Source organism: Mauremys reevesii, linkage group 5 (assembly GCF_016161935.1).
Source record: "Mauremys reevesii isolate NIE-2019 linkage group 5, ASM1616193v1, whole genome shotgun sequence".
Classification (NCBI taxonomy): domain Eukaryota; kingdom Metazoa; phylum Chordata; order Testudines; family Geoemydidae; genus Mauremys; species Mauremys reevesii.
The window spans coordinates 71,457,738-71,484,671 of record NC_052627.1 but is presented as its reverse complement, the minus strand read 5'-3'; the positions used below and the strand labels follow the sequence as shown (position 1 = coordinate 71,484,671).

Here is a 26,934-nt window from a genome sequence, read left to right as displayed (position 1 = left end):
TGAATTCCAGTAGGGATAATGATCCGATGAACGGACTGCTAATGGCTCCGTCTCTCACTGGGGTGGTTGAGAAGGAACTGAGGTGGGCTCACCTGCACAGCACTGGTTAGCCTCGTGGCAGAGCATGGGGGGGGGCAGTGCATGTACAAGCCTAACAGACACTGCTACCAAAGTTCTATAATCAGCAGCACAGGGACACAAGCACACCTACAGTGGAGCACCCACAGGGACACTACTTGAAGTAAAGGCGCTAGAGAGATCCCTGAGAAATTAAGCCCCCTGGCTCTGCAGATTCTGGCCAGTCATACACATGGTATATTGTCTGTGATCTACTCAGCTTCTCCCCCTACCAAACCTCTCTCCAAGACAGCACAGCCAGCTCCCACATTTCCTGTCATGGTATTATTGACAACTGGGTCACCAGCAGTGTTCTTCAATTCACCTGAGGGCAACCATAGTGCTGGGAGGATTATTTAACGCTTCCCTGCACAACATTAGCTAACTCTGTTAATATATTGATTTTATTTTAGTTGGAGAAGTATAATTTGAACTGATTTGACATTCACTGGGTGTGTTAAATGCATGTTGCGCCAGGCAATCCCACTGTGCTGTAAAGTCAATGTTTGCCTATATACACCACCTGCTCCCCCTCTAAACAGAGGAGCATATTGGGGGGGCATATAGGGACATGACTGAGTGTGTGGTGCTCTGCTGATTTGGGGTCATAAAATTAATCCCTAAGGGGACTGTTCCAGTAGTTGTAAGTTAGAGCAGTCCTATGGCTGCTCTAACTTGAATTGAGGACTGTTTCAGCCCTTGGCCAACCCTAGGATCAGGGAGGCAGAAAGGTACCTTGAAGACACCTTTTTCTCTTCCATTAGCTGCAGAGATTGTGAGCTCAGAGCAGTTAAAGACTGAGTTCAATACACACAGTAAGGATTGCATACATTTACGTAATTTATTGAGCTCCCGTTACTGAAAAGAGAATTGGAATACTATGAAAAACATAATATAACAGCTAAAATCCTGTTTTGCAAGACAAAGTTAAATACAGAAATCAACAACTGTTCATTACATTTTAAACCCTTTTAGAAAGGTTACGAAGGGAATGTAAGCTGTTCTTCGCTGAAAGTTTATTTCATGTCATACCTGTAATGAGAAACTTTGCCATCTTGTACTACCCATTTCTGCTCATTGTGCTGACTAGCAGCCTTATTTCATTGGTGTTCATGATTGACAGCAAAATATGTCCCCAAAAAGAAAGACAGTGATCAGAAGAGAAATACTTGGAAAAATGGATTTAGCATGTTCTTTGTTACAGTAACTTAGCAACATTCAAGCATATTATCCTTTAGTACATCCCTTAGCCCTGTTTGTGTCTATGCTTAGGGAAAGTCTTTGAGAATGACTGGGAAAATCCTCTCACCTTCTTTACTTTAAGCTTGCCTCTACCTTTTGCTGTGTATTTCCTGTTATGTATAGCAAACTACAAGCTCTCTTTCTATAAATATAAAATACTCCTATAGTTCTGTTCATCCAGAAAGATCCAAAATTCCTTACTAACTACTGATATACAAAGGAATCATTTTTCTCACAATAGCAATGGTAAATTGTGAAATGCAGCCACCTCTACTCAGAATGAGGCACACAACAACACTGCAAAACCACCTAGAATAGGACATTAAGAATAAACTAGCTGACAATTTTCTTTGCAATTAAGCATAACAATTACTTTAATTATGGGCAGGAGACCAGGACTAACCAGTGGTTGAAACAGATTGGAAGAGGAGGGGGAGTTCTCATCACATAAGCCAAGGGGAAAGGAGAACCTTGCTCCACTCTGCTCCAGTGGTGCTAGAACAATTTTTATAGCGTGGGTGATGAAGGCGGGAAATCATGTATTTGGGTTACTACTGCTACTTCAAGCCAAAGGGTGTGGCAGCACCCCTAGTTCTAGCACCTATCCTCTGTGTCCCTCCATGTTTTAACTTCTGGGGTTAATACCCACTGTGACACAGGCAAAACAGGCACCAGCTCTGGCTAAGGCTGTAGGAGTCAGTTGAGCACTGACAGAGTCATAGCTTGAAGCCAGACCAACTCACTTGTACATTAGTATTGTTCAAGATAGGTCTTAGACTTGTAAGAATGTGTTTAGGGTTTAGATTCTATAAAATGCTTGTAAATTGCTGCATGCAATCTTATTTGTACTGTCTGAACCCCATGCTATAAAGGTAATATGAAAATTTTGCATTATAGTTGTAAAAATGCCTGCTTTGAACTTGTGAACTCAGACTGGAGGAGTGGTTCCCCCCACCCATCAAGGAGGACTATCAAAACTAAATTGGCCATTGTAGGACAAAAACTTTGTTGATTGCCCCATCCACCCCTGAAGAAGTTGTGTGCAGGAGCACTCTCCCACAGGTTTGAATTCTGGGGGAAGGACATATAAAGATGCTCACAAGAAGAACTAGTTCTCTCTGTTGTTTGGACTCTTACAAGGGCTGCAGCTAAGAAACAAGCAGAGATCCCCAGGGTCAACCTGGGTTAGCCTGAAAAGACATTTAGTAGACAGATGACTACAGCTCTGTCACCTTTTGGAACCTAAGATTGTAACTCATTTGTGCATATATGTTGCCTACTTTAACCTGTAAATAACTAATTTATTTTCTTAATTAATAAATCCTTAGTTAGTTTACTATAAGATTGGTTACCAGCATTGTCTTTGATGTGAGATCGAAGGTACAAATTGGCCTGAGGTAAGAGACTGTCAATTGGGACTGGGAGCAACCTGAATATTTTGTGATCTTTGGTTTAAGTGACCATTTATCACTAAGTCCAGCTTGCCTGGGTGGCAATATAGACTGAAGTGCCCAAGGGGACTGTCTGACTCCATAGTAAGATTGAACTCCTGGATCACTATATACACCACATTGGTTACTGGGTTGGTGAAATCTAATTATAGTATGTACCACCAGTTTGGGGTATCTGTTCTGCTCTTTGACACTCTGCCCTGAGGTTGGCACTCACTGTGAACCACTCCAGACAGCATGACAACCCCAACAAGTGTAAGAATAGTACTGAAGACAAATGTATGGAAACCCATTCAGCAATCCTGGGTCTGCTGTGTGAGTGGCTGTTCCCCTGATTTAAAATATAATAGCTTAATTTACGTGGGTTGCTAATTGCTTCAAAAGACCTTGTGTCAGCTGGGGATCAGAAGGGCTTACAGAAACTCTGGCTGTTTGCCATGTCCCATGGCCATGACCCTTATGCCTCCACAAGGAGGGAAGTAGAATAGAAGGTGTTATGTTGGCTTTGTGTTGCTAAATGATCCCCCTGTACCAGGAAATCATTCCAGGGAAGACTGCACTGGCTTTCAGATTTCCTTACACTGGTAGTGCAACAAAAGTGTGTCCCTAAGTCAGTGGAGGATCTGGGCTAATATACGGTTACAAGGAAAACTATATGTTAAGTGTGCTGTAACAAATAAATCTAAGGCTGCCCTACAGATAGTTCTTCTGGGCATAATTATACAGTACAAACCTGTCAACTGGATGACCTTGATGCATTAAAATTTGATTCTTTTAACAATTCTGTTCATTACTCAGGTATTTATACAGTAAACTGTCTCCAAGGAATGCAAGTCTGAGGTTTCTCCTAGGACACAACTAAATGAGGATACTGAGGAATGAAATAGAGAAAGCATCATTTTCTTTGATAGCAGTAAATTAGTCATAAATGCCATCCTTGTATTATCAGTGTAACATGACTGACTAAACTGCATCATGACAGCATTAATTGTTAACAATTATAAACTATACTTGACAATAACATGTCAACAAGGACAATTTCTACATATTTATAACAGTGAAAAGTCTTGAAGATTTGAGACCTGTCATTACACTGACATTTTCTCTGTGTTGCCTGAAACTATCTGACATATTTTTAGTTCTTCCTCCAAAATATACTACTGGCTTCTATACTAGGCACTGTCATCTTAGAAAATTGTTTTCTCCAGCATTGCTCTTTTTAACCCCTCAAAAGCCCTAGACACAGTATGCAGGAGAACTTTTGCATAAGGGATAGGAACACAGGCACTTTCAAGGGTGAAAGGAGGTCATGCAGTTTATGTAATCTCTGCACCCTTTTTTTAAAATTAGTGCTAGATTCTGATTCCTTTACTTACACTGAATAGCACCCTAGGTGCTACTAAACGTGGATACAGGTATCAGAATTTGGCCCTTAATATTCCACCTTGTAATGTATTCTGCTAACTTTCTGCCTAACAATAGACACGTATGCTGCCATTTTTGTTGTCCATTCCCTAAACTAATCATAGTGAGACAAACCCTTAAGTCCTTGTTCAGGACTTTTACTCAGGCAACATTTCAGTAGAAGTTTTTCCTGAGTAAGGATTGACTGTCTGTGAGCAAGAAAATTCCTTGTATGTTCTCTTTGAGCGCAGAACTGCCTGAGGTTCAGTTTAACACCCCCTCCGCCCCCGAACCTGTCAATCTTTGTTCTAGAGAAGGGATACTCAGACTGAGGCTTGGGACCACAAGTGGCTCTTTAATGTGTCTCTTGCAGCTCTTTGCAGCACATGATATTAAAACACTGTGTGATTTAATTATTAACCAATCTAAGTTATTAACCAGTCAGGATGCTTTTACTATGTTATTAACCAATTGCAGAATACTTGGTCAGGCATTTTGCTGTGAGTATAATAATAATAATAAATGAAACAATGAGTTCACATTACTGTGGCTCTTTTGGGTAATGTTGATTGCTAATTTGGCTCCTGAACCACTGAGATCGAAGTATCACTGTTCTAGAGTTTGACATCAGGTCAAGAAGTTGCTTTGGCTTTACAATGACATAACAAAATGTGTTTTCTTCTAAGGTAGTTTCTAATGTAGGGTCCAATGCTGCGTGGGGCTGAGCCCCTGCTCAAGATACTGTATAACTTCAACAGATCACAATTTGAGGATGCATAATACCTTGCAGCATGGACTCAGCACCGCACAGCACCCTGAATTTCTAACCAATATAAATCCTAGAACTAAACACCACTTTTCAAGGATATTTAAGTTCACGGATATGTTGCATCTTTCTTATTTCTTCAATATCTTTCCTAAAAATATAGCTCCCACATTTGGGAACAACACTTTGGTGGCCAGAAGGGGCACAAGCTTTGAGAAACTGTGCTCATTTCTTTTATTTCTGAATCCAAGCACCTCGATAACTTTCTAGATTGCTTCATGCTACTGTACTGATTTTCTCTCTCTCTCTCTTTTGTTGGTGTTCCAAGTCTTTCTTGATTAATTTTTTGCCATGTGGGATTGTTCAGGGAAGGTGCATTCCCTCTTCTGATACTTTGACTCAGTTCTCATCAGCTAATGTTCTTACAATGTTGTGAGTGCATTAGCTAGTTGTTTGCATGTTCACCCAGTCTAGTGATCTTTCCGTATCCTGTCACTTTCTTTTTTTGCGATGGCTGAACTTCCCACCATCCTGATTTCTCCCCCCTAAGCTTTTCCCCGCTTCTTCCTCCCAGTTTCAAAATGTTAACTCTGCTTTAAGTATTGCCTTTCAAGTTATGCTATATAATGAACCACAATGAAAGTAGCAGAGGCATGGGACACAGTGGGTTAATGTTGCTGAAAAAGTCTTTAGAAATCTACAACTGATGGCATTCCTCTAAAAACCTGCTCTAACTGTAACACAGGAAAGTGATCTGCTCAAGATTAATTCAAGCAATCTTTCTTTGGTCATTTGCAATGAAGAATTTGCCTTGTAGGCTGGGTATTTGCAGGGGTTATATAGCTACAGAGCTAAACTGTTGTTCAGGATCAATGTTCTATTTAAGAAGAGGGAAAGGAAGCAAATAGGTATCAAAAAGGTGTCCATTTCTCAATTCAAAAACTAATCTGCCATGATGTTGCTTCATGACATAATGAGGCAGACACTGATGCATAATTAGGCATCAAGTAATGACAGTATGAGCAGTTAATCAAACAATAATTCCATAGTTTTTCCATGGATGGATGCTCAGCTCTTTTTTGAGAAAACAAGTGAGCTGCTGGGTAAATCAAGCTTGGGAAAAAAGAGACATTAAGTATTTTTTGTCTTTAGGATCTTTTCTTTTTTGTTTATTGAGCTGAACCAACCTGTCTTTTCATACTTCTCAGCTGCCAATATTGTTTTGGAGTGTCACTGATGTTCTTCATTCCCACCCTTTAGTCTGGAAAGAACCCTCATTAAGGATAGGAATTTGAGAAGCAGAAAAACATAGAATTTTAAATTAACAGTTGAGGTCTGGAGTTTTAAATAAAATTAACTACAGGGTCCAGTTCTGCTCCAAGTGAAGTAAATAGAAGTTTGCTGCTGACAACAACGGGAAACAAGACCAGATCCACAGTCATAATTTTCTAATTTTTTATATAACTTTTTAAAAATAAAAAGCCCCAGGAGATTGCATCACGCTTTAGTCTTCATCTTTTTTGCTATGTTCAAGAGCATAGAGTGTTAGAGTACCATCCGCTGGTTTTTATTTTATTTGGTGCAAAGGAAATTTTACTTTTAAATAGATTTACTAAAGAGCGTAGGCACTGAAAGCAGGGAGTAAGACTAGCATGGAAGCTTATTTTAAATTCCTATGGGTAGCTGTCTGTATCCTCCCTCTAGAAAAGGTCTACAAAAATGGATGGCTTCAGCCAACCCAAAACCCTATATCCAAACACCACAAACATTTCTCAGGTCTGACCTTTGCTCTGAATTTTGTACTAATCCAGACTTTTCAAAAACTTCCACTAATAAAAGTTTCTGGGAGCTGTGCTGGGAATTGTGGGAATAGATTGTTAGAGGGCAATGCAGCTTCAGCACAAGTGTGGATGCTTGGTTAAACAGCAACCAGCAGAGAGTGGCTAGCATGGACATGTTGCACCACTGGTTCAATTACCCAAACTAGGAACAGCTCATGTTCCCAGGACTATACAATAAATACTGCACCTTTGTGAGAATCTTGTACTCACCTGTATATATCCCCATAAATCACAAAAAAAGATATTAACAATCCTATGTTACTGAACCTCCGTAAAGCAATCCTATGCACCTCAGTACTAAAAGAGTACTGACAAACTGGAGAGTTCAGAGAACCACCACAAAAATGATTGGGGCCTGAAAGGACTGACTTAAGAGAAAACGTTAAAAGAGGCAAATGTGGTATTGTTTGGTAACTGACTGCAAAGGGAAGACATGATAATTGTTTACAAACATTTGAAGGATGTAAAACATGCAAACCAAAATGGAGAGGAATTATTTAGGATGGTACCTGGCAGCATAAGTAGAAATGATTACATTAACAAAGGGGAAAAACAGAGGAAAGACCGCTGGACCCATTAGACTACATAACCTGCCAAAATATTAGAAAAATGTTGGAAACACCATCACTTGGGATATTTGAAACTAACAAAATACTAGCAAATGTGCCAGAGAACAATCCTGCATGGCCAGAGGGATGGACAAATTGATAAACACCTTTATTATCTCCTCTTTTAATGATTTGATGAACCTTTAAAGGTTAACTGACATGCAGTAAGTATCAGCATTTACCTAATTTTCCTTCCTGAAGTCCTGGACTGGGTCATAAAAGATTCAAATACATAATCTCAGTTTAATTTCTGCTGGAGATTTGTCCACAAAACACAGCATTTTAAAATTTTTTGCTCAGAACTGGGCCAGCCTGGGTTAGTATGGATAACACATTGAGAGAACTGCAAGGGGTAGCACACATCATGCCTGTTTCTGGATACTAGAGCTACAGTCCTTCATAGATTCTACAGCCAGAAGGGACCATTGCGACCATCAAGTCTGACCTCCTGCATAGCACAGGCCATAGAACTTCCCCAAAATAACTCCTAGCAGAGCTGTTCAAAAAATATCCAATCATAATTTAAAAATTGTCAGTGATGGAGAATCCACCGTGCCCCTTTGTAAATTGTTCCAATGGTTAATTATTCTCACCATTAAAAATGTACACTGTATTTCCCATCTGAATTTTTCCAGCTATAACTTCCAGCTATTGGATTGTATTATACCTTTTTCTGCTAGAGTGAAGAACCTATTATTAAATATTTGTTCCCCATGTAGATACTTATAGACCAGGGGTTCTCAAACTTCATTGCACTGTGACCCCCTTCTGACAAGAAAAATTACTACATGACCCCAGAAGAGGGGACTGAAGCCTGAGCCTGCCTGAGCCCCACTGCTCCAGGTATGGGGCCCAATGCCAAAGCCCAAGCCTCACCGCTCTGGGCGACAAGGCCAAAGCCGAAGCCCAAGGGCTTCAGCCCCAGGCAGGGGGCCTGTAACCTGAGCCTTGCTGCCCAGGGCTGCAGCAGGCTTCAACCCCGGGCAGTGGTGCTCAAGCTTCAGCTTCGGCCCTGGGCCCCAGCAAGTCTAAGCCAGCCCTGGCAACTCCATTAAAATGGGGTCTTGATCCACGGTTTGCGAACGCTGTTATAGACTAATCAAGTCGCCCCTTAATCTTCTCTTTAAGTTAAATAGATAGAACTTCTTAAATCTATCATTATAGGGCATGTTTTCTAGTCCTTTAATCATTCTTTTGGCTCTTCTCTGAACCCTCTCCAGCTTATCAACATCCTTCTGGAATTGTGAGCACCAGAACTGGACACAGTATCCTGGCAGTGGTAACACCAGTACCAAATACAGAGGTAAAATAAGCTCTCTGCTCCTACTCAAGATTCCCCAGTTTATGCATTCCAGGATCGCATTAGCCTTTTTTGGCCACAGCGTCACACTGGCTGCTCATGTTTAGCTGAATATCCACTATGACCCCCAAATCTTTTGGGCCTGCGGTATGGCCTGCATTCTTTGTTGCCAGATGTATACTGTCACATTGAGCCATATTAAAAAGCATATTTCCCTTGTTCCCAGGTTACTAAGTGATCCAGATTGCTCTGAATTAGTGACCTGTCCTCTTCATTATTTACCATTCCCTCAACTTGTGTGTGATCATCAGACTTTATCAGTGGTATTTTTATGATTTCTTCCAGGTCACTAATTAAAAAAATGCTGAATAGTGTAGGTCAAAGAACCAATCCCTGTGGGACCCCACTGGAATCAATGACAATTCCCCATTTACAGTTACATTTTGAGACCAATCACCTAGTCAGCTTGTAATCCATTAAATGTGTGCCATGTAAATTCTATATTGTTATAGCTTTTAAAATCAAATGTGATGCTGTACCAAGTCAAATGCCGTACAGAAGTCTAAGTATATTATGTCGACACTTATTTTTATCAACTAAACTGGTAATCTCATCAAAACAAAGATATTAAGTTAGCTTGACTGGATATATTTTCCACAAGCCCATGTTGATTTGCATTAATTACATTACCCACCTTTAGTTTGTTATTAATCGAGTCCCATATTAGCTGCTCCATTATCTTGTCCAGAATCAATGTCAGGCTGACAGGCTTGTAATTACCTGGGTCATCTTGTTTACCCTTTTAAAAAAATTGGCACATTATCTTTTTCCAGTCTTCTCAAACTTCCCCAGTGCCCCCAGACTTATTGAAAAGCAACTTAATAGTCCAGTGATCTCCTCAGCCAGCTCTTTTAAAACTCTTGAATGCAAGTTATATGGACCTGCTGATTTAAAAATGTGCAGCTTTAGTAGCTTCTGTTCAACATCCTCCAGAGATATTGGTGGACTAGAAAGAGTTATCTCCAGCTGATGACATTGCATCACCTGTTTTTTCCCCTAAATACAGAACAGAAATATTACTAAGCACCTCTGCCTTTATTGCATTATTATTGATAATACTACCATTTCCATGTATTAATGAACTATTGCCAGGATTCTTTTGCTTCTAATATATTTTAAAAACTTATTTTCCTTAACTCTGCTGGCCATAGAGCTCGCCTTCTGTCCCTTGGCTTCCCTTATCAATTTTCTACAATTCCTAACTTCTAGTTTATATTAATTACTATCAACTTCCCCTCTCTTCCATATTTGTTGTATATTATTTTTTACAGCTGCCTTCACTTCCCCTCTAAACTGGGTTAGTTTAACTAGTGCAGCCTTCTTCATGGAATTGTGGCTTTTGAGGCATCTAGTAAAGTGTTCTTAAATGATCCCCAATTATCATTCATATTTTTATGATTACTGTCTTTCTCCCAGCTGATTTGGCTCACAATTCTTCTCAGCTTTGTGAAATTGGCCTTTTTAAAGCATATATATATATATATATATATATATATATATATATATATGGATTATATAGATGTCGGGTTACATCATCCCTATGCTGCCTTGGTGGAAAGTTACAGCAGCAGGACAACAAGCAAGAATAGAGGAGTTAGATAAAGTTGTTATGAGAAAGTAGGGAACTGCCAGAGCGAGGCAAATGCCAGGTGGCCTAATTGGGATCAGATAAGTTGCATGGGAAATGGGAAACCAGTAAGCAAAGGGCCATGCATGTGAAAAGTGTGTGTATCAGACAAAGAACCAATCAGCAGCAATGTAATGTTGGTGTGTCTGACGTTTGCTAATATGGAGAAGTTTATATAATATGATGCATTGTAAATAATAAATGATTCAGCTTGCAATCATATTGGTTGTTGTGCTTTATCCGGCCCGCATGCAACGCAACAAATGGTGACCCCGACGTGATTCGTATTGAATCATGATAGTGTCGGGAGCCTGAGCCCAGAGGCGAACGGCCAGGAGCCTGAGCCCAGAGGCGGGGAGTGCCTATCCGACGTGATTCGTATCGAATGCTGAAAGTGTCGGTGGCCTAGTCTCGGTGGCCTGTTCCAGGCGGAAGAGCCGGGAGTGCTGGAGAAGGGCCGAGGCGCATCTGAGCTCAGAGGTGGCGGCTAATATGGGAACCGCTGCATCAGCGGAAGAAAGATAACACAGAAGCCTTTATTGCACATTATGAAGCGGCAGGAGAAAGGCTCCTCTGATATGTTATGGGACACAGAAGGACTTTTCGTTAAACCAAATATAGTCTTTGATAAAACTGTTTGGGGTCGGTGACTCAGGGCGATAAAAGGCTTTCTTCCTGAGTCAAGTATGGAATAAGACAAAGAAGATAGTACAAACTCTCATGGCCGAGGCAGGAGTGCACGAAATGCCTTCTGTGTTGTCGGTTGGAGCCAGGGAGTTTTTCGGTGGCAAGGACACGGTGATACCTTTGGCTTCCGACCTGGATAATGTTGCCCCTGTTATGGTTCCACTACCCTCCAATACGCCCGAGCCTATGAAAACAGCTTTGCCCTCCCAAGCCATGCCGTGTCCACGGGACCTGGGGGTGTCACGAATGCGGGGAAATAAAGGAGGCTCGGGTGAGACACGTGCCATCACAAGTCTATCCCAATTTGACTACGCCTATTCAGTTTACCCAGTTTAATGTCTTTTATAAGAAAATGGAGCGCCAGGGTCAACAGCTGCAGGCCATTTATAATAAGTTAAATCAAATGCAAGGTCTTCCAGCTGGATTATTGTGGAAAGAGGGGGAGCAGGCAGAGGCTCGTGAGGAGGTGCTCCGCTGGGGCGAGCGCTGGACGGGAAAGTTTTGGAGTGCATGGCACAGGCAGAGGCTCGTGAGCAGGCAGAGGCACGTGAGGAGGTGCTCTGCTGCAAGCGAGCCCTGGACGGGAAAACTTTGGAGTGCATGGCGCAGGCAGAGGCTCGTACGGGGACAGTGCCGGGAATACCGTTATGCTTCTCCGGTATGAGCAGCAACAGCTGGGTGTTCTGACACAGGATTTACAGTTTAAAAGAAGCCAAGCAGGGAAAGAAAAGGACAAGGTAACGTGCTGGCTAATCTCTCCCTCGTTCGCTGCAGCCGCCACGTCCTGATTATTTCCCCCGTAGAAGCTGAACCATGACGGTGGTGGAAAAGAAGAAAAAACACTCACGTTGTTGATATTGCCAAAGACCAGAAATTCCTGACTAAAAGACATTGAGAACTGACCCTGGTGAAGAAATAAAGAATTGTACACTGGCAGGAAGAAATTTGGGACTCCTGCTGAGAAATGTGATGTTAATTGGATTTTGGGACTTATTCTACAGGCTGCGCCCTGTGTTTTGGATAAAATTTTTAGCATATATTGCCCTCCCTAATTGGATTGTAATGATATTACCCCCATTACTACGGTTTTTAGAGTTTAATTGTTTGTTGTTTTTTAAGTTTGAGAAAACTCAGCCAAAGGGTTTGTTGAGTATTCTCAAGGGGGGAATTGTGGGTTATTTAGGTAATTTGGGAGAATGGCTTTGAATTTATGTGACCCAAAGTACCTTTATGTAAAGTGCTTTTGTTAGCCTTATTAGATTTTGTTAATTTTGTGTTATGTGCTGATTATTGGTTGTTGTAGATTGCTTGATACTAGATGTAGCCTATATTTAAAATAGATAGGCTGATTGCAGATGTTGTAATTAAAGTTTTATGCATAAAATGTAGCCCCCATGGTGGGAAAGTATAGATAATTGCTTGCAGTAGAGATTAGAAGGGTGGGGGCTAGTTAAGAAGTACACCCTCCTAGCTAAATTGATAGTGAAATAAATTGGTGTTTATGTAGGAACGGTTTAGCAAGAGGAAAAAAGGATCGGGCCCAGGCGGCGGGCAACAGACAACAAGCTTGGAAAACTGGTTGATAACCTTGAGGGTGTAGTTGATAGAAAAGGTAATTAACTACAAGCGAGTAATGTTAGGCAGAGTAAAAAGTTAACTCTGTGGTTGCTAAAGGGAATAATAGCTGAATTTTGTAAAAATGCTGAGAGAGAAAAGTTTTTGGTGTTTTGAAATTTTTGTAAATACATGTAGGCAAAGAAATTAGTTTGTAATTGTTTGGCCATAAATAATTTTGTTGCATTAATTGAAGATTGTATATTGTGCTATGTAATTGTAATTGTATTAGGCTACGGGCATATAAGTGGTGATTTTTTTTTGTGTTTAAAAGTAGAAGTTAATAGTAAGAACCCTTAAGCTGTGAATAGCTTTGAATTTAGAACTAAGCCAGGATGCAATTGTATTATTGTAAATGATTTAATTGATGATGTAATTTTCTCTTTTTTGCTTGATAGTAATAAGGGTATTTGTATATTGTATGTAATGATTGCTTGCCCAGTAGGGGTAGATTTGCTTTTGTTTTTTAGATAATTATAGAAAATTGATTGTTAGTTGTATAGTATTTAATGTACCATGCATTTATTTATAGAGTTTACATTTATGTTTTATGTTTGTTTGTGATATGTGTTTTTGGCCAGAATTGTTGTGGTTTATGTTGTGTTTTCTGCTGTGAATCCCCCCCCCCCTCAGTGTCAGTTTGATCACCTGACACATGAGGGATGGATTGGTAATAGAAATTTGTCACAAGATGGTGTGCAATAGAGTATGGGGGAACCCTGCAGAATTTACATCATTTATTTGTTTTATTTGTTACTTTGTTTGTTGTGTTTGATGTTGTTGGTGTTGTATGTTATGAATTGCATGGTTATAGGTGAGCCCTGTAGCATAAGATATATTATTTTTTTTGTTTTGTTTTGTTTTGCATGCCTTTTGCAATGAAGTTTGGAGAGGTTTATTGGATGTTTTTTTTTTTTAAGAAAAGAGGGGGAGATGTCGGGTTACATCATCCCTATGCTGCCTTGGTGGAAAGTTACAGCAGCAGGACAACAAGAATAGAGGAGTTAGATAAAGTTGTTATGAGAAAGTAGGGAACTGCCAGAGCGAGGCAAATGCCAGGTGGCCTAATTGGGATCAGATAAGTTGCATGGGAAATGGGAAACCAGTAAGCAAAGGGCCATGCATGTGAAAAGTGTGTGTATCAGACAAAGAACCAATCAGCAGCAATGTAATGTTGGTGTGTCTGACGTTTGCTAATATGGAGAAGTTTATATAATATGATGCATTGTAAATAATAAATGATTCAGCTTGCAATCATATTGGTTGTTGTGCTTTATCCGGCCCGCATGCAACGCAACATATATATATATATATATATATATATATATATATATATATATATATATATATATATATAATCCATAATCACTGGTCATGATCAATTGTATCTAAGTTACCATTAGTTTTTAGTTCTATGATCACTTCCTGTTTATCTGTCAAGATAAGGTCTAATATATAACTCCCCCATGGGCTGCAACACCGAGTTAGGGAATTGTCATCTATAATGTATAGAAATTCTAAGGATGTCTTACTATTGGCAGTGAGAGACCTCCAGTATATGTATCACTCAAATTGAAATCCCCAATGATCACAGGCTTTCCTTCCCCACTGTTCTATAAATTGTAGATAGGTGCGTAAGGAAATGGTCATCCTATCCCCTAGAGTAATTTGGTGGTCTATAGCAGACATGAGGTGGTACCCCATTTTGTGCTTTAGTTGTTAGGACTTTGATCCACAAGGATTCCAGATTCAGAGTCACGAATAACTCAGAAGAAAATAAACAGCTAATGCCATTATTGACAAAGTGTCATTTCCCCTCTCCTTCTGCCCACTCAATCAGTCCTAAATAGGTTATAATTGATTTTAACATTCCAATTGTGGGAATCATCCAACCAGGTTTCAGTAATACCAATTAGATAGAATTTATGCTCATAAATGAGCAATTCCAATTCCTCGTTTGTTACCCAGGCTCCTAACATTAGGGTATGGGCTGTTCAAGAATTTCTTCTCTTCATGTCCTTTGATTCCTTGATTAATTTTGTTCTCAAGATCTCAAATTTGTGCTGAGTGCTCACATCGTCCCTATTTTTACCCTCTCCTTTTGTTGTTAGTTTTACCCCCTCCTGACTACTCTATCCAGCCTGTCCCAAGGAGATTGGTCCCCCTTCTACCAAGGTGGAGGCCATCCAAATTATACAATTCCCTCTCCCCCATAGAAGATGGGCCAATGTTTCACAATACCTAAGCCCTGCACCTTACACCACTTAGTTAGCCAGTGATTCACTTCCAGAATCTTCTGCCTTCCGTCTTCCTTTGCTTGGGGACAGGAAAGATCTCAGAGGATTGCTTTGATATTCTTCTTCAGCATGCTTCTGAGTTCCCTGATAGTCCCCATGTACTATCTGTGAGAGAGCCCACAACACAGCGTCATTAGTGCCAACATGAGCTATCACCAATGGATCCTTGCCAGAAGAACTTCAGAAGCCTATCCAATCTTGGAGTGACAGCTCTTGTCCCTGTTCTGGGAAGACAGCACACTGTCCTGTTGTCCGCTTGTCCCTTGCAGAATGTTCTTTGAATTCTTCTGAATATTGACTCTCCACTAAGTATCATCTGTCTACCATGGACAACTGGAGAACTCTTTGCAGGTAAGCTTGATTTTCTTACAGGTTGGTCTAAGCTGTTGTCCACATGTGTCCTGTACATCTCAAGATCCAACAGGTCCAAGGGAAAGGAGAAAGGTATCTTCCATAGCTTTCACCCTGAGGACCTGATATCAATTTCAAACTTCTAGCTATGTGGAATTCCTGTTTAGTTCTCCTTTCTCTGATGACCACAGGATGCCTATCATCATATGTCTCCAGCCACATAGAATACTGCCATGACCTCTTGCTTCTGATGGTTATGAAGTGCCAGATCTCCTCTCTGATTTCCTTTCTCACAGATTTATTTGTGATCAGCTCCATTCTTACTTGAACCTGAGGTACAGATAGCTTCCCGAACATGGATGTCTAGAAACTCCTCAGCTTCTCTGAGTCTTAGCAGAATCTCAACTTGCCCCTCCAGTCCAAGAATCTTTTCTTTCAGCACAACCACCAACATGCATTTCATACAGAGAAAGTCCCTTCTGTCTTCAGGTAGGAAAGAACATGGGGCATCCAGTGCAGGTCACCACCTCTGTTCCATCTCTGGCCATCTTGATATTACATGTAGTGCAGAACATGGAAAGGAAGCTTCTCACATTCCCTCTCTCAACTGCCTCTGAAACTCCCATTGGCTGCCTTTGTTCACTCCTCCTCCCATTTGCTTAGCAAGTGACTTTTTGTACTAAGTCTTCGCTACTTAGCTCAGCTCAGGTCTGCCCCTCACCACCAGGCAGTGATTAACCACTCAGACTTTAAACAGTATTTGGTCCTGCCATGAGAGAGGGGACTGGACTCGATGACCTCTCAAGCTCCCTTGCAGTCCTAAAATCTATGAATCTATAAACAGCTGGGTTATTGAAGGCTAGTGCTTTGTGGCCCATAGGAAGGCACTGATCAAAGCTACAAGGGCTAGAGCCTTGCAATCTAATATTTAACAAGGCAAGGCACTGATCAAAGGTCCAAGGGCTTTTTCAGGACAGTGTCATGGAGGGCCATCCCTCTTGGCCCCGTGCAGGGTTGGTACCCCAGTCACTGTCTTCGGGACTCCCTGTGGAATCAGGTAATTGCAACAAGGAGGGCCCAGGACCCCTGGTGGGGCTGAACAAACAATCAGTCCATAGCCTCCAAGAGGGGCAGAACAAAAAAACGGTAGTCACACCTAGTGGCAAGTGGTGGGTAGGAGACCCTCGGACCACCCTACTCTGCCAGGTTCTGATCCAGGGCCCTATGAAGCTGGGAAACTACCCGTTAAGGATTTAAACATCAGCTTCTACTACATTCCCTGGGTCACTTCCTACCATAAGGCCCATCTAGGGAATCTTCCTGGCTGGCAGTGTCTTGGCATCCCAGTCAGTCTCTGCGATCGGCTGGTCGTCTGGGTCCACAGTTCCCACTGCTTGGAGAGTCCCAGGCACCTCTGAAGGAGACTGCAGCATACGTCCTTCCTCCTCCTCAGCCAGCCCAGACTGAGCTAGGCTGCCTCCTTTTATCTGTCCCTTCCACCTGGAGCATGCACTGCAGCAGCAAGGGGGTGTGACTTCCGGGGCCCACAGTGATTTATCCTGGCCTGTTGGCCCAGTGTGGGCTTGGTCAGGGGCGGCTCTACAAAGTCGGCTGCCCCAAGCAGCGCGGAGCGCTGCGCCGCCCCCAGTCAGTCCGGCGGTCCCCTCCCCCCCTCTTCCCGCGGCATCCTGGAGGCGGCGGGGCTGCGTGGAGCTCGGCGCATGCCTGGCCGGCATGCCAGGGCGCCAGCCGGGCCGGACCCTGGCGCAGCCGCGCCGCGGGCGCTCCTCGGAGGCGCGAAGGCGGCGGGACCCACCGCATGTGCCGCATGCGGGTCCGCGTCCGCTCGGGGCTCGGTCCCCCCCATGCCGCATGCGGCGCCAGCCGGGCCAAATGCCGCCCTCCCCCCCATCCTGCCCAGCCCGCCGGGCCGCCCCGCGGGCCGGCTGCGCTGGGCTTGGTACACCCTGTGACAGGCTCCATGGCCCAGCTCCATAGCATGTATACAGAGAAAAAGCAACCAATCCATCAGTGGACCAAATGCACCACTCACCAAGTCCTGCTACCTCCAAGCACAGAGTTTGTAGCTGGACCTACTCCAGTTGACATTTCCTAGTTAGCTGCCTCCATTCCCTGCTGTTCATTGTTATGCTCTCTACAGTGCAATGGTGTCACACACAAAACCTATAGTAGTGTCCAAAATGTAACACTAGATCCTCCCCTCCCAATTTTTTGGGAAATCTGGACTTGGATTTCACCCTGATGTAAATCCCACAGCTTCAGCCCATTTTTTTTTTTTAAAAAGGGTTAAGAGTCTCATAGGAGTAGAAACTGAGAAAGCACATTTATTAAGTTCATGTTGTCACTCATTATTACTATTTCAGAGAAGAAAGTACGGTGAAATTGGACCAGTGGCTCTTTAAAAGGTCTTGTCATATATGAAGTGAAAAATACAAACATCTGAAAGAACAGTGTCAGAGAATAAACTGCACACTCCATCAAAGAGCCGTTATACATTAGCAGTGATCAGCTGATGTATATATTGCTAGTGTGACACTATCTTATTTTGAACATCTCAGATCTCTTTCATGGTTCTTGAAGAGTAATCAAAGCCATTTCAGAATCATACTGGTCATGTCTACTTTAAAGTAACTCAGATGTCCTCTGAGATAGATAAGATTGCTTAATTTTAAAAGATAATCCTTATACCTTTATTAATATAAGGACATATAAATTAAATTAAGGATATAGATCATAATTTACATTTACAATTAAATAATCTTATAGTGTGAAATATACCCTATCCAAGACTGCATATTTTAAGTAGCTATAGGGGATGTACATTAATTGAACCATGTACATTTATTTTCTTGAAATTTTAACATTTTATTAGGTAACTGCATCAGGGTGTCAATGTGCCTGAAATCCCAGTTTTCCCTGATCCAGCGGCTCCTAGTCTAGGAAAACTCTGCCCATCCCACAGGTCCCTGACCTAACATACGTCTGAAGCCTGCTTACTCTCTCCCCACTTGTTCCAATCTGAGATTGTTGGTTGCATTGCAGGGAATGGAAAGCTCTAGCCTATTGGTAACCTACAATTTATAACCATTCTTGCATTAGTCCAGTGTGCAGTTTTCCAGCCACCAGAGGCTAATCAACAGATGAAGAACGAAAAAAATAAATAAAGGGAAGATGATCTTCAGTGCAAGTTATATACTTTAGAGATTTTGGTTTTTACTTGTTGACTTCAAGCTAGCTGGTTTTAGTGCATCAAGGATTATTTGACCTCAGCAAACTCCTGTCCTGATCACAAACTGTGCGAGCGTGTGTGGCTACTCTTGTTAATGCCTTCTGAGGTACTTGTATTTGATGTCCTCCTGGCAAAAGTGGATCTGTTCAGAGTGTTGAATAAGAACAAAACATTGGCTAAACAGCACTCCCAGGACAGCCTTCACTGTTTCAAGACAGTTCCTTACAGCAGCCATTCTGATTTTGGATAGGGAATTACTGGGGGGGAGGGGGAGGAGTGAACCCAAAATATTTTTTTAAAAGTCACATTGAATTACCAAACTATGTGTAGCCATCACCATACTAATTGAAAGATGATATGAATACATGTGATCAGTGGAACAGCATTGGTTCTTTTTGTCTGGGAGTGCTTGAGTGCACTTTAGAACAAAGCCACTTGTACCAACAATACAAAACAGGCATAATGACACAGTGGAGCTTATTTTAGTAAATATAGTACTTCTACAGGGAACAAGTCCCTTAAGCGAATAGACTTGCTGAATCAACAGGACCAATCCCTTTCCCAGGAATAAAGCACGAAGAGGAATATGTTTGTTTTCAATGCCAAAGCATAACATGTTGAAACAAATATTCTAAGAATTTTTTTCCCCAAAGAATAAAGCTGGCAAAAGATTTTCTCTGCCCTGCACTTTTAACGGGTGCCCAGTCCAATCATTAGAGTGAACAGAAGGAAAAAGATCTGTAGCATTAAGGACTTAAATATGAAAGCAGAAAATATTCTCCAGATGAAGTCCCCCCCCTTTTTCCAACTGAGACACACATGAATAGACAGATTTTATGCATGAACTCTCTTACCATTCACAATCACATAGGCAATCTCCCCTTCCCATTTCCAATCATGCAACATCCCCGTGGCAACTACAGCAATTGCTTGCATGGAAAAAGTAATAGGAAAATTTTTCGGTATTTTATCTGTCAATCTGATTAGTGTTTTGTCCTGTATAAAAAATCTCAATCACACTGTTTTTTTGCTCTTTTTTTCATCTCCTCATCCCATTTGAGCTGTTCTCCTCATGCACCCCCCCCCCCCACCCGCCACAGGCATTTCATTTTGGCAGTGAAAACATGGATGCCTATAGAAGCATCTGTTAGCAAGGAGGAAGAACCAGTACACTGTGATCCACCAGCTCTTCCACATCAGCTGGAAGTGTTTTGCTGGCACCAGTGGTCTATAGGCCACAGTTTTAGAACTGCTGCTATATTGTAGATTTGTTCAAAAAACAAACAAAAACCCTTAGAGTCTAATTTTTAGAAGTGCTAAAACACTCATAGCTTCCCATTATCTTTCATGAGCGCTTCAGGTGCTCAGCACCTTTGAAAACCAACTCATTTTCTTACTACATTATTTATGGATCAATTTGTTTTGGCCAATTTCAAACCTTGCTTAACACAGCAGCTTGGAAGTTTGACTCAAGCTCAAATGCTTTTGAGTTCACATTTTGCTTAGGAGATAGTAGGGAAAAAAAGCAGTGAAGAGAGGACAAAAGAAAATAATAAGATGAACAGTGGAGGATGTAGTGGCTAGAACTAAATAAGAGAAACTAAAAAAGAACAGAAGAGTGTAGAGAGAAAATGTTTAATAAAAACAAATACAATGTATTGTATGCTATATATAGGGCACCTACTCTTACTAGACTAACATTTTACTGGAGAAAATGGAAGTAAAAGGGGGCTTCTCTCTCAACTATATAGTTCAGATTCCCTTAGCAGTGTGTTTTTTTAATTGGCTCTTTTTGGTGGGGAAAACACCAGCAACTCATGATATTAAAACACAGGATAAAAGAGTTTTCACATGAACCAGGTTTGCAAAATCAAAAAACAAAAACACACACCCAAAAAAAAACAAAAAAACAGTTTGAGATGTTCAGAACAAGGAATGAATACATTTCCTACTGATGCATGGGGAATTAATCTGCCCAACTTGCTTTGTACCAACAGGAATTACTTGTATAAATCCTTTACCCATTAAGAGGAAAGGACTCCCTTAGGGTGAAATTAATCCCAGCACAGAGAGCCACTAATGTGTATTATTCAAGACCTCTTTAAGCCAAGGTCTTTGCACAGGCGTGAATTTTACCTTTAGGGAGTTGCAGTTGTTCATTCATATAGGAATACCGTGTCACAATATTACTTCAGAAGGATGTCTGCATATTTGGGAAAGCTAGAAATTGGTAGCATATAACCTTTAAGTCTTATTCCAATAATCCTACAGTGTTTTTAATGTCTCTGCTATTGTAGCAAAGCTCTGCAGAATATTATGAAAACAACAAAGTCAGCAAAAAAGTATTTTACCTAGTCCATCAATGTCAACATTAGCTCCACTCTAAGAACCTCTGTACACCAGTGCTGTTTCATCAAACAACAGTGTGGGATGGGACCATGGTGCTTGTTAGTATCATGCTATAAGACTAGGGTAGGTTTATGAAAACCATTTATTTTATATATATATATATATATATACACACATACATATATATAAAACTCTGAAAATGTACTTTTGTTTCAAACAAATGCCTTTTTCAAGGACATTTTAGTGCTCTAATTCAGTGCAGATAATTTGTAAAACGGGAAAATCTGAACACCCAGAGCTAGATGGTGGCATTTATGCCCCTTCCTTGGTGTAGGGGCAGCTTTTTATTGGTGGGGGTGGTAGACAGATGAGCAGCATTAGGATGGAGCAGATCACTCTTCTAGTGTGTTGGCCCTGCTACTTGGGTTGGTGAGGGAGCAGGCCCATTTCTTTTGGTCTCACCCTCACTCCCTTTTTCTGGGACTCACTCCACGAGCAGAACAGGGAGCACAAGGGCTGCTACTGTGGGAAGCCTTGCAAACCTTATTCATAAGTGGGGAGGAAGGATCTTCTTGCATTGCCCCTCAAGGGCTATTCTAACCCACAGAGTATAGTCGTAAGTGTTGGACATGTAACGAAAAACAATGCCTGGAAATAATTGCTTGAATTAAAAATGGAACCTGCTTTACCTGTGTTCATACCCCTCATATGTTCCCTTTTCATAAACAATCTAGAAACAATTAACTTTGCAGAAAAAGCAAATTTTAAGTAAAATTTAGAGATATTCAGAAAGAGAGAATGTTGAACTGGCAATTGCAAGTACGTGCACCTGACTCTAAGTTACATAACAAGTGAACAGAAACAATACCCTCACATCTACATCTTCAGTCAAAACCAACCAATACAACTCGACTATCCAGTACTGAGTATTTTCAATGAACTTGCTCATAAACACATCAGACACAAAAACTGTTCATAAATATTGTTTGGTAAATGATTCTGAATAAGAAATAAATTTGAAAAAAATTGTTCATGTACAATACACAAATCAAAAATATAGGCACGTTCACTGAACACATTATTTGTTCAGTTCTAAGAGTGACATGGTGCTGAAAACATCAGCTGTACAAGCAAAGACATTGGTGGGATTAATGTAGCAAATAGTTTGGCTAAATAATACAGGTCATATTGAATGACCTGAGCGGTCTTTTCTGGTCCTGCTAATTAGAACAAGTTTTTAAGCTTTCACTAAATCAGTTTGAAGGCTGTGGATGTATTTGTTTACACATGAAATTAAAAGCTGGTTTTATCATCCCTAGATTTGATCTATACATGTTTAGGATGTACACATGCAGAATAAGTGCAACAGACTTTAAATAAGGATGCGCCAACAAAAGTTATTTGGTTCAATGTATTTTTCTAAGAGTTCATGTCATTCTGCCTATTTGTTTGGGGTCTCTGTACTTCTTTTCATCATCTCAATCAAAATTTCAGTTCTTTCTGGACACAGGCATGCTCTAAAACCTGACAAAGGGTTTTAGAAATCAATTAGGAATTCGGACATACGCTGTATATTCACACACACAGCAATACTCTACTTAAAACATATTTATGCAACATTGAAGGGCTGTAACTAGAGCTTGGCCAATATTAAAAAAGCATTTTACATTGTTTAATATTATATATGATTAAAAACTGATCTCAAGCTACTTTTCACCCGTTCACATCATGCCTCTAAAAGAAAAGCTGATTACTTACATGAAAATGGAGAATAGTTGCTATTGACAAGTATGGAAAATAATGATGTTTATTCTAGGTTGTCTTTCATCACACATTTGACCTTGGGTCAAAACTACCTAAGTGAGTAAGGAGGCTACAGGCCAAATTTTTAAAGGTATTTAAAAGGTACCCACAGATCAGTTAATAGAGGGATTTTCATAAATGACTAACTCCCATTGAAGTCAAAGCAATGGGAGTTAAGCACTTAAATATCTTTTAAAATCTGGCCCTTAGGCACTTTTGAAAATTTTACCTCTTGTGTAAATTTGTGAATTCTCGTGAAAAACAGGTAAAAATAAGTAAAGCATCGGCACATGGTCTAGAATCCATGTTTTTGGTCTCTCGTCTTACATACTTTTCTATTGTCACTGTCATGGGGCAGCTGGTCTCTGTGGATAGGCTGAGCCTGCTACCCTGGAGAGCCTAATCCAGCTAATTAAAGAGGACTGAGCCACATCTAGGTCTATAAAGGGCTGCTAGCAGGCAGCTGGAAGGAGGAAGGACTGAGGCAGGCTGAGCCCAGGGAGGAAAAGCCACACTGGAATGGAGCTAACTCCTGTGGTGGGTCCCTGGAGCAAGGGGCTCAGAGAAGCAGCACTGCTGACTGAGGCTGGGAGGCAGCCAGGAGCTGGAGTGCCAGACAGGGTAGCCCTGAAGCCTGGGGCCAACAACTGAATTAAGATTAATTTCTGTTTGTTTCACAATCCCTGGATAAAAAATAAACCTTCTTGACTGAGACTGGTTGTGGCAGCATATGATTTGGAACCAGGGAGAAGCTGTGGCCCTAGGGACAGTCACTTATGATGACAGCATATAAAGAACAACTCATTTCTTTATATAAATATTATAGCTTTCCAATATTCAATACCATTTAGCATTTTAAACCATTAGTATGAACTGAATCTATGTTTTGAGGAGTTATATTTTCTCTGAGTCGTTGTATTTGATATTTATTTACTTTTCATGTTATCTAGATAACTTGCCTTCTACCTGTTCATTGCATTTTTCCTTTAATTGCCATATTAACACCTGCTGTGGAATCAGAACTGTCCACCAGGTAATATACAGTTGAAAACTACAGCTGCTGTTTCCACAAATCAAGGCTCAAGGGAACTATGTAGCACTTTATCCTCTGGTAGCAATTAAACTACTGTCCTAGAGACCAGAAAAAATCTCTAAGTATAATCCAGAGCCTGATAATGTTCTCATTGAAGCTAAAGTGTGAAGACTGTTTTTAAAAAGACCTTCCTGATAGACTCATGAACGTTTCCCTGGCACAGTTCACCCCTGCAAGAATATCTTATGAAAGGCTGGTTTATCTGCAGTTCCTTATATTAAAAACTGCAGCCAAAACCTGCACCCTAGGCAGAAAGAATATTTTAGATTATTTAGAAAAACCTTTCACAGTTCACCCACATTTTGCAGAACATTCAAGGGTGAAAGTAACTCTTTACAGATAGAGGGATACAAAAGTAATCTCAATATTTTTTTAAACTTGAAAAACTACCACACTGACTAATATTGCCTCACTGTTCACTTGTACTCCCATCAGTCTCTATCCATCTGTTGTCTCTTGCCTTATGCTTAGATTGTAAGCTCCTTTGGGGCAGAGACTATCCTTTTGTTCTGTGTTCAAACAGCACCCAATGGGGTCCTGTCCCATGACTGGGGCTCCTGGGTCCATAAAAAGTGATAAACATTCCTGAAGTAATTTTTCTATAACATACAAAATACATGATGGTGTGGTATAGGCTAAAGATTATACTGACACTCAATTGGGATGACCTACATGATTCAATAGTGGCTTTGTCTGTTGTGAGCAATACAGACATCCAAAGCGGAAGCTGGTTAAATCTTTATACTTGACTAGACTACTATATACTCCATATTGTGTCTCTTTATATGCAGATACAGATACATATGTAACATCCATGCGTTGCAGCTTCAGTTAACACCCTGCTTCATCTAAAAACTTCTTCAAAACTAGGGATGAATCAAACAATGTCTGACTGAGACTAAACAAAGGAGTACTGACAATCTTGTAAGACATCCACACTTGAGTAAAAATGTATTGTGAATGTGTTTTGAATCAGAAACACAGGATTTAGACACCACTACACATTAGAAAAATTCAGCCCCAAATAAAGATTTGAGCTTTACAACTCCCATCCATCTCTAGCTCAGGAATGTTTAGAGCTAAATCTCCACACCTTTGAAGGTTCATCGCTTGTGAATCAAACAATTACAAATCAGTGTCCTGATCCTCAAAATGCTTATGCAAGTGCTTAACTTTAAGCACATGGGTAGTCTCACTGAAGTAAATAGAATTGCTTATATGTTTAAAGTTAAGTAGGCGTGTAGGTGGTTGCAGGAGAAAAATAAATGCATTACCACTGCTAGAAGAAAGCATTAAATCAAACTGCTGGTGTTAAGTTTTCTTAAGAGATGTCTTTAAACAATTCTTTCCTCAGGTGAGAGCTGTATTATTTCATACTCTGCTACTCAGGCAAGTTTTAGATTAGAGAATTGGGTGAAAGACATGAGTCAGGTATCGATTCAACTTCACAGAGAAAAACAGGACTCTCGAAAGCTCCCACAATATGTCTGTAAAACAATTTGTAATTTAGTGTATGTATTATTGCACTTAAACAGATGTAAGACATATACAGGGACATGGATTGCTAATGCTTCTCAAAAGAAAAGAAATCAGATTTAAGTTGTTAGAATACGTAGAGTGCAAAGTGGTGCTACTAAGTAATAGAAAAATAAAATGTGACCAAGAGAAATAGCTCTTTCGATCCACACAAGTTATAGTTATATAGCCAACATGTGGAATTCCTGATTAGACTGTCAACATCAGGAACTCATGTATAGTACCTTCCTATTTAATTAAATACTAGAAGCTTCAATTTTATGACATTCAACTTCAAGCACCAAGGAGTGAGATAGCTGCCCTTTGACTCTGTGCTTCCACTGCACATACACATTTCTTCCTTAATAAAGTAATTCTATTTTGCCCACTAAGAAAAATTACTTTGCAGTGTAGATCTGAAGGAGAATGGTAAAAAGATCTCAGAAAATAAGTACTCTTTCAGGCAAGATCCCAATGGAATTCATTAGCAGTTTTATCCAAGAATGGAAATCTCCACTGTGTAAAGTTTTGGTTCTTCAGGTTTGCTTCAGTTGAGGGTACCATCTATTTCCGATTCATGCACAGACCTGCCTGTTAATACTTCCAAGAATTATAATTGCAATAGTAGCAATAGGAGAATGGAACTGCAAATATGCAAGAAGGGTGTGGATATGGGATATAATGGTGCCAAAAAAACGCTCTAGAGGTTAAAGTTGTGAATCTATATTTTTCATCTCAAAGAGAATGAAAATTTGGATCAAACTACATGGGCACTAATGAACAACACTGTTTATTGCACCAGTTAATACAGTTACCCTTTTAGCTGATAAAAGGTATGGATGGTAGTTGGGAATGTTTATGTTTTGCTACATTATGAGATGTGCTGAGAAAATGGTTTCAAGGCATAACACATTTTTTCCTAATACAGCAGATGGCTGAAGATATAAGCCATAAATGACCAATAAAATCCAGGCGAGGTCAAAGTGGTAGATGATAGTAAAATACATACAATCACTCCCATGCTCTGAGAGTAACTTCCTTTCCTAAAAGAATAATATACTCTCATAATGCAATTCATGCCAATGGACCCCTGAGTGTTAAAAAAGTCTGTATGAGAATCCTCTAACCATCTTCAAAATCTCTCTGTGGGAGGTAAAGGTGGAGCACTGCACAGCAACTTAGAGCATAACATGGAAATTGACTGACACTGCAGGGTAAATTTCAGTAGGCAGGATGTGGTGGAATTTGACTGGAGCATATTAAGAGTCCCAATCTTGTAAAAGTGCTATGGAACTTTAATGAGAATGAGTTGTTGGGATGTCAATTTTACTTATCTGAGAGAAGGCATTTTCAACAGAAAACTGCCCCTATGCATCCAGTCTTTCTGAATGTTTGTGACTGCCATTTGCATCTCTTCATTTTTGAAAAATAAGATGAATTGAAACAGTAATTTGGAAGTTACCTTTATGAAAAGAGATTTTAGATTTATTACTATTTGTTCCAGATTTATCCAGTGTTTTACAGGGAGGAAAAGGGAAGCTAACTACACTTGAACTTTA

At 40.5% G+C, this 26,934-nt stretch overlaps 1 protein-coding gene across 11 annotated transcripts in view; it reads right to left on the bottom strand.

Annotated features, from left to right (window-relative positions):
- GALNTL6 (polypeptide N-acetylgalactosaminyltransferase like 6) overlaps nt 1-26,934 on the bottom strand; it is a 564,733-nt gene that overhangs the window by 130,875 nt on the left and 406,924 nt on the right. Inside the window, exon 1 of one of the 11 annotated variants that reach the window (XM_039541785.1) lies at nt 3,544-3,629. The exons of the other annotated variants lie outside the window; for them this stretch is intronic. The gene's annotated coding sequence lies outside the window, so the exon portion shown is untranslated. Of the gene's footprint in view, nt 1-3,543; nt 3,630-26,934 lie in introns of those variants that run through there. 11 annotated transcript variants of the gene reach the window in all.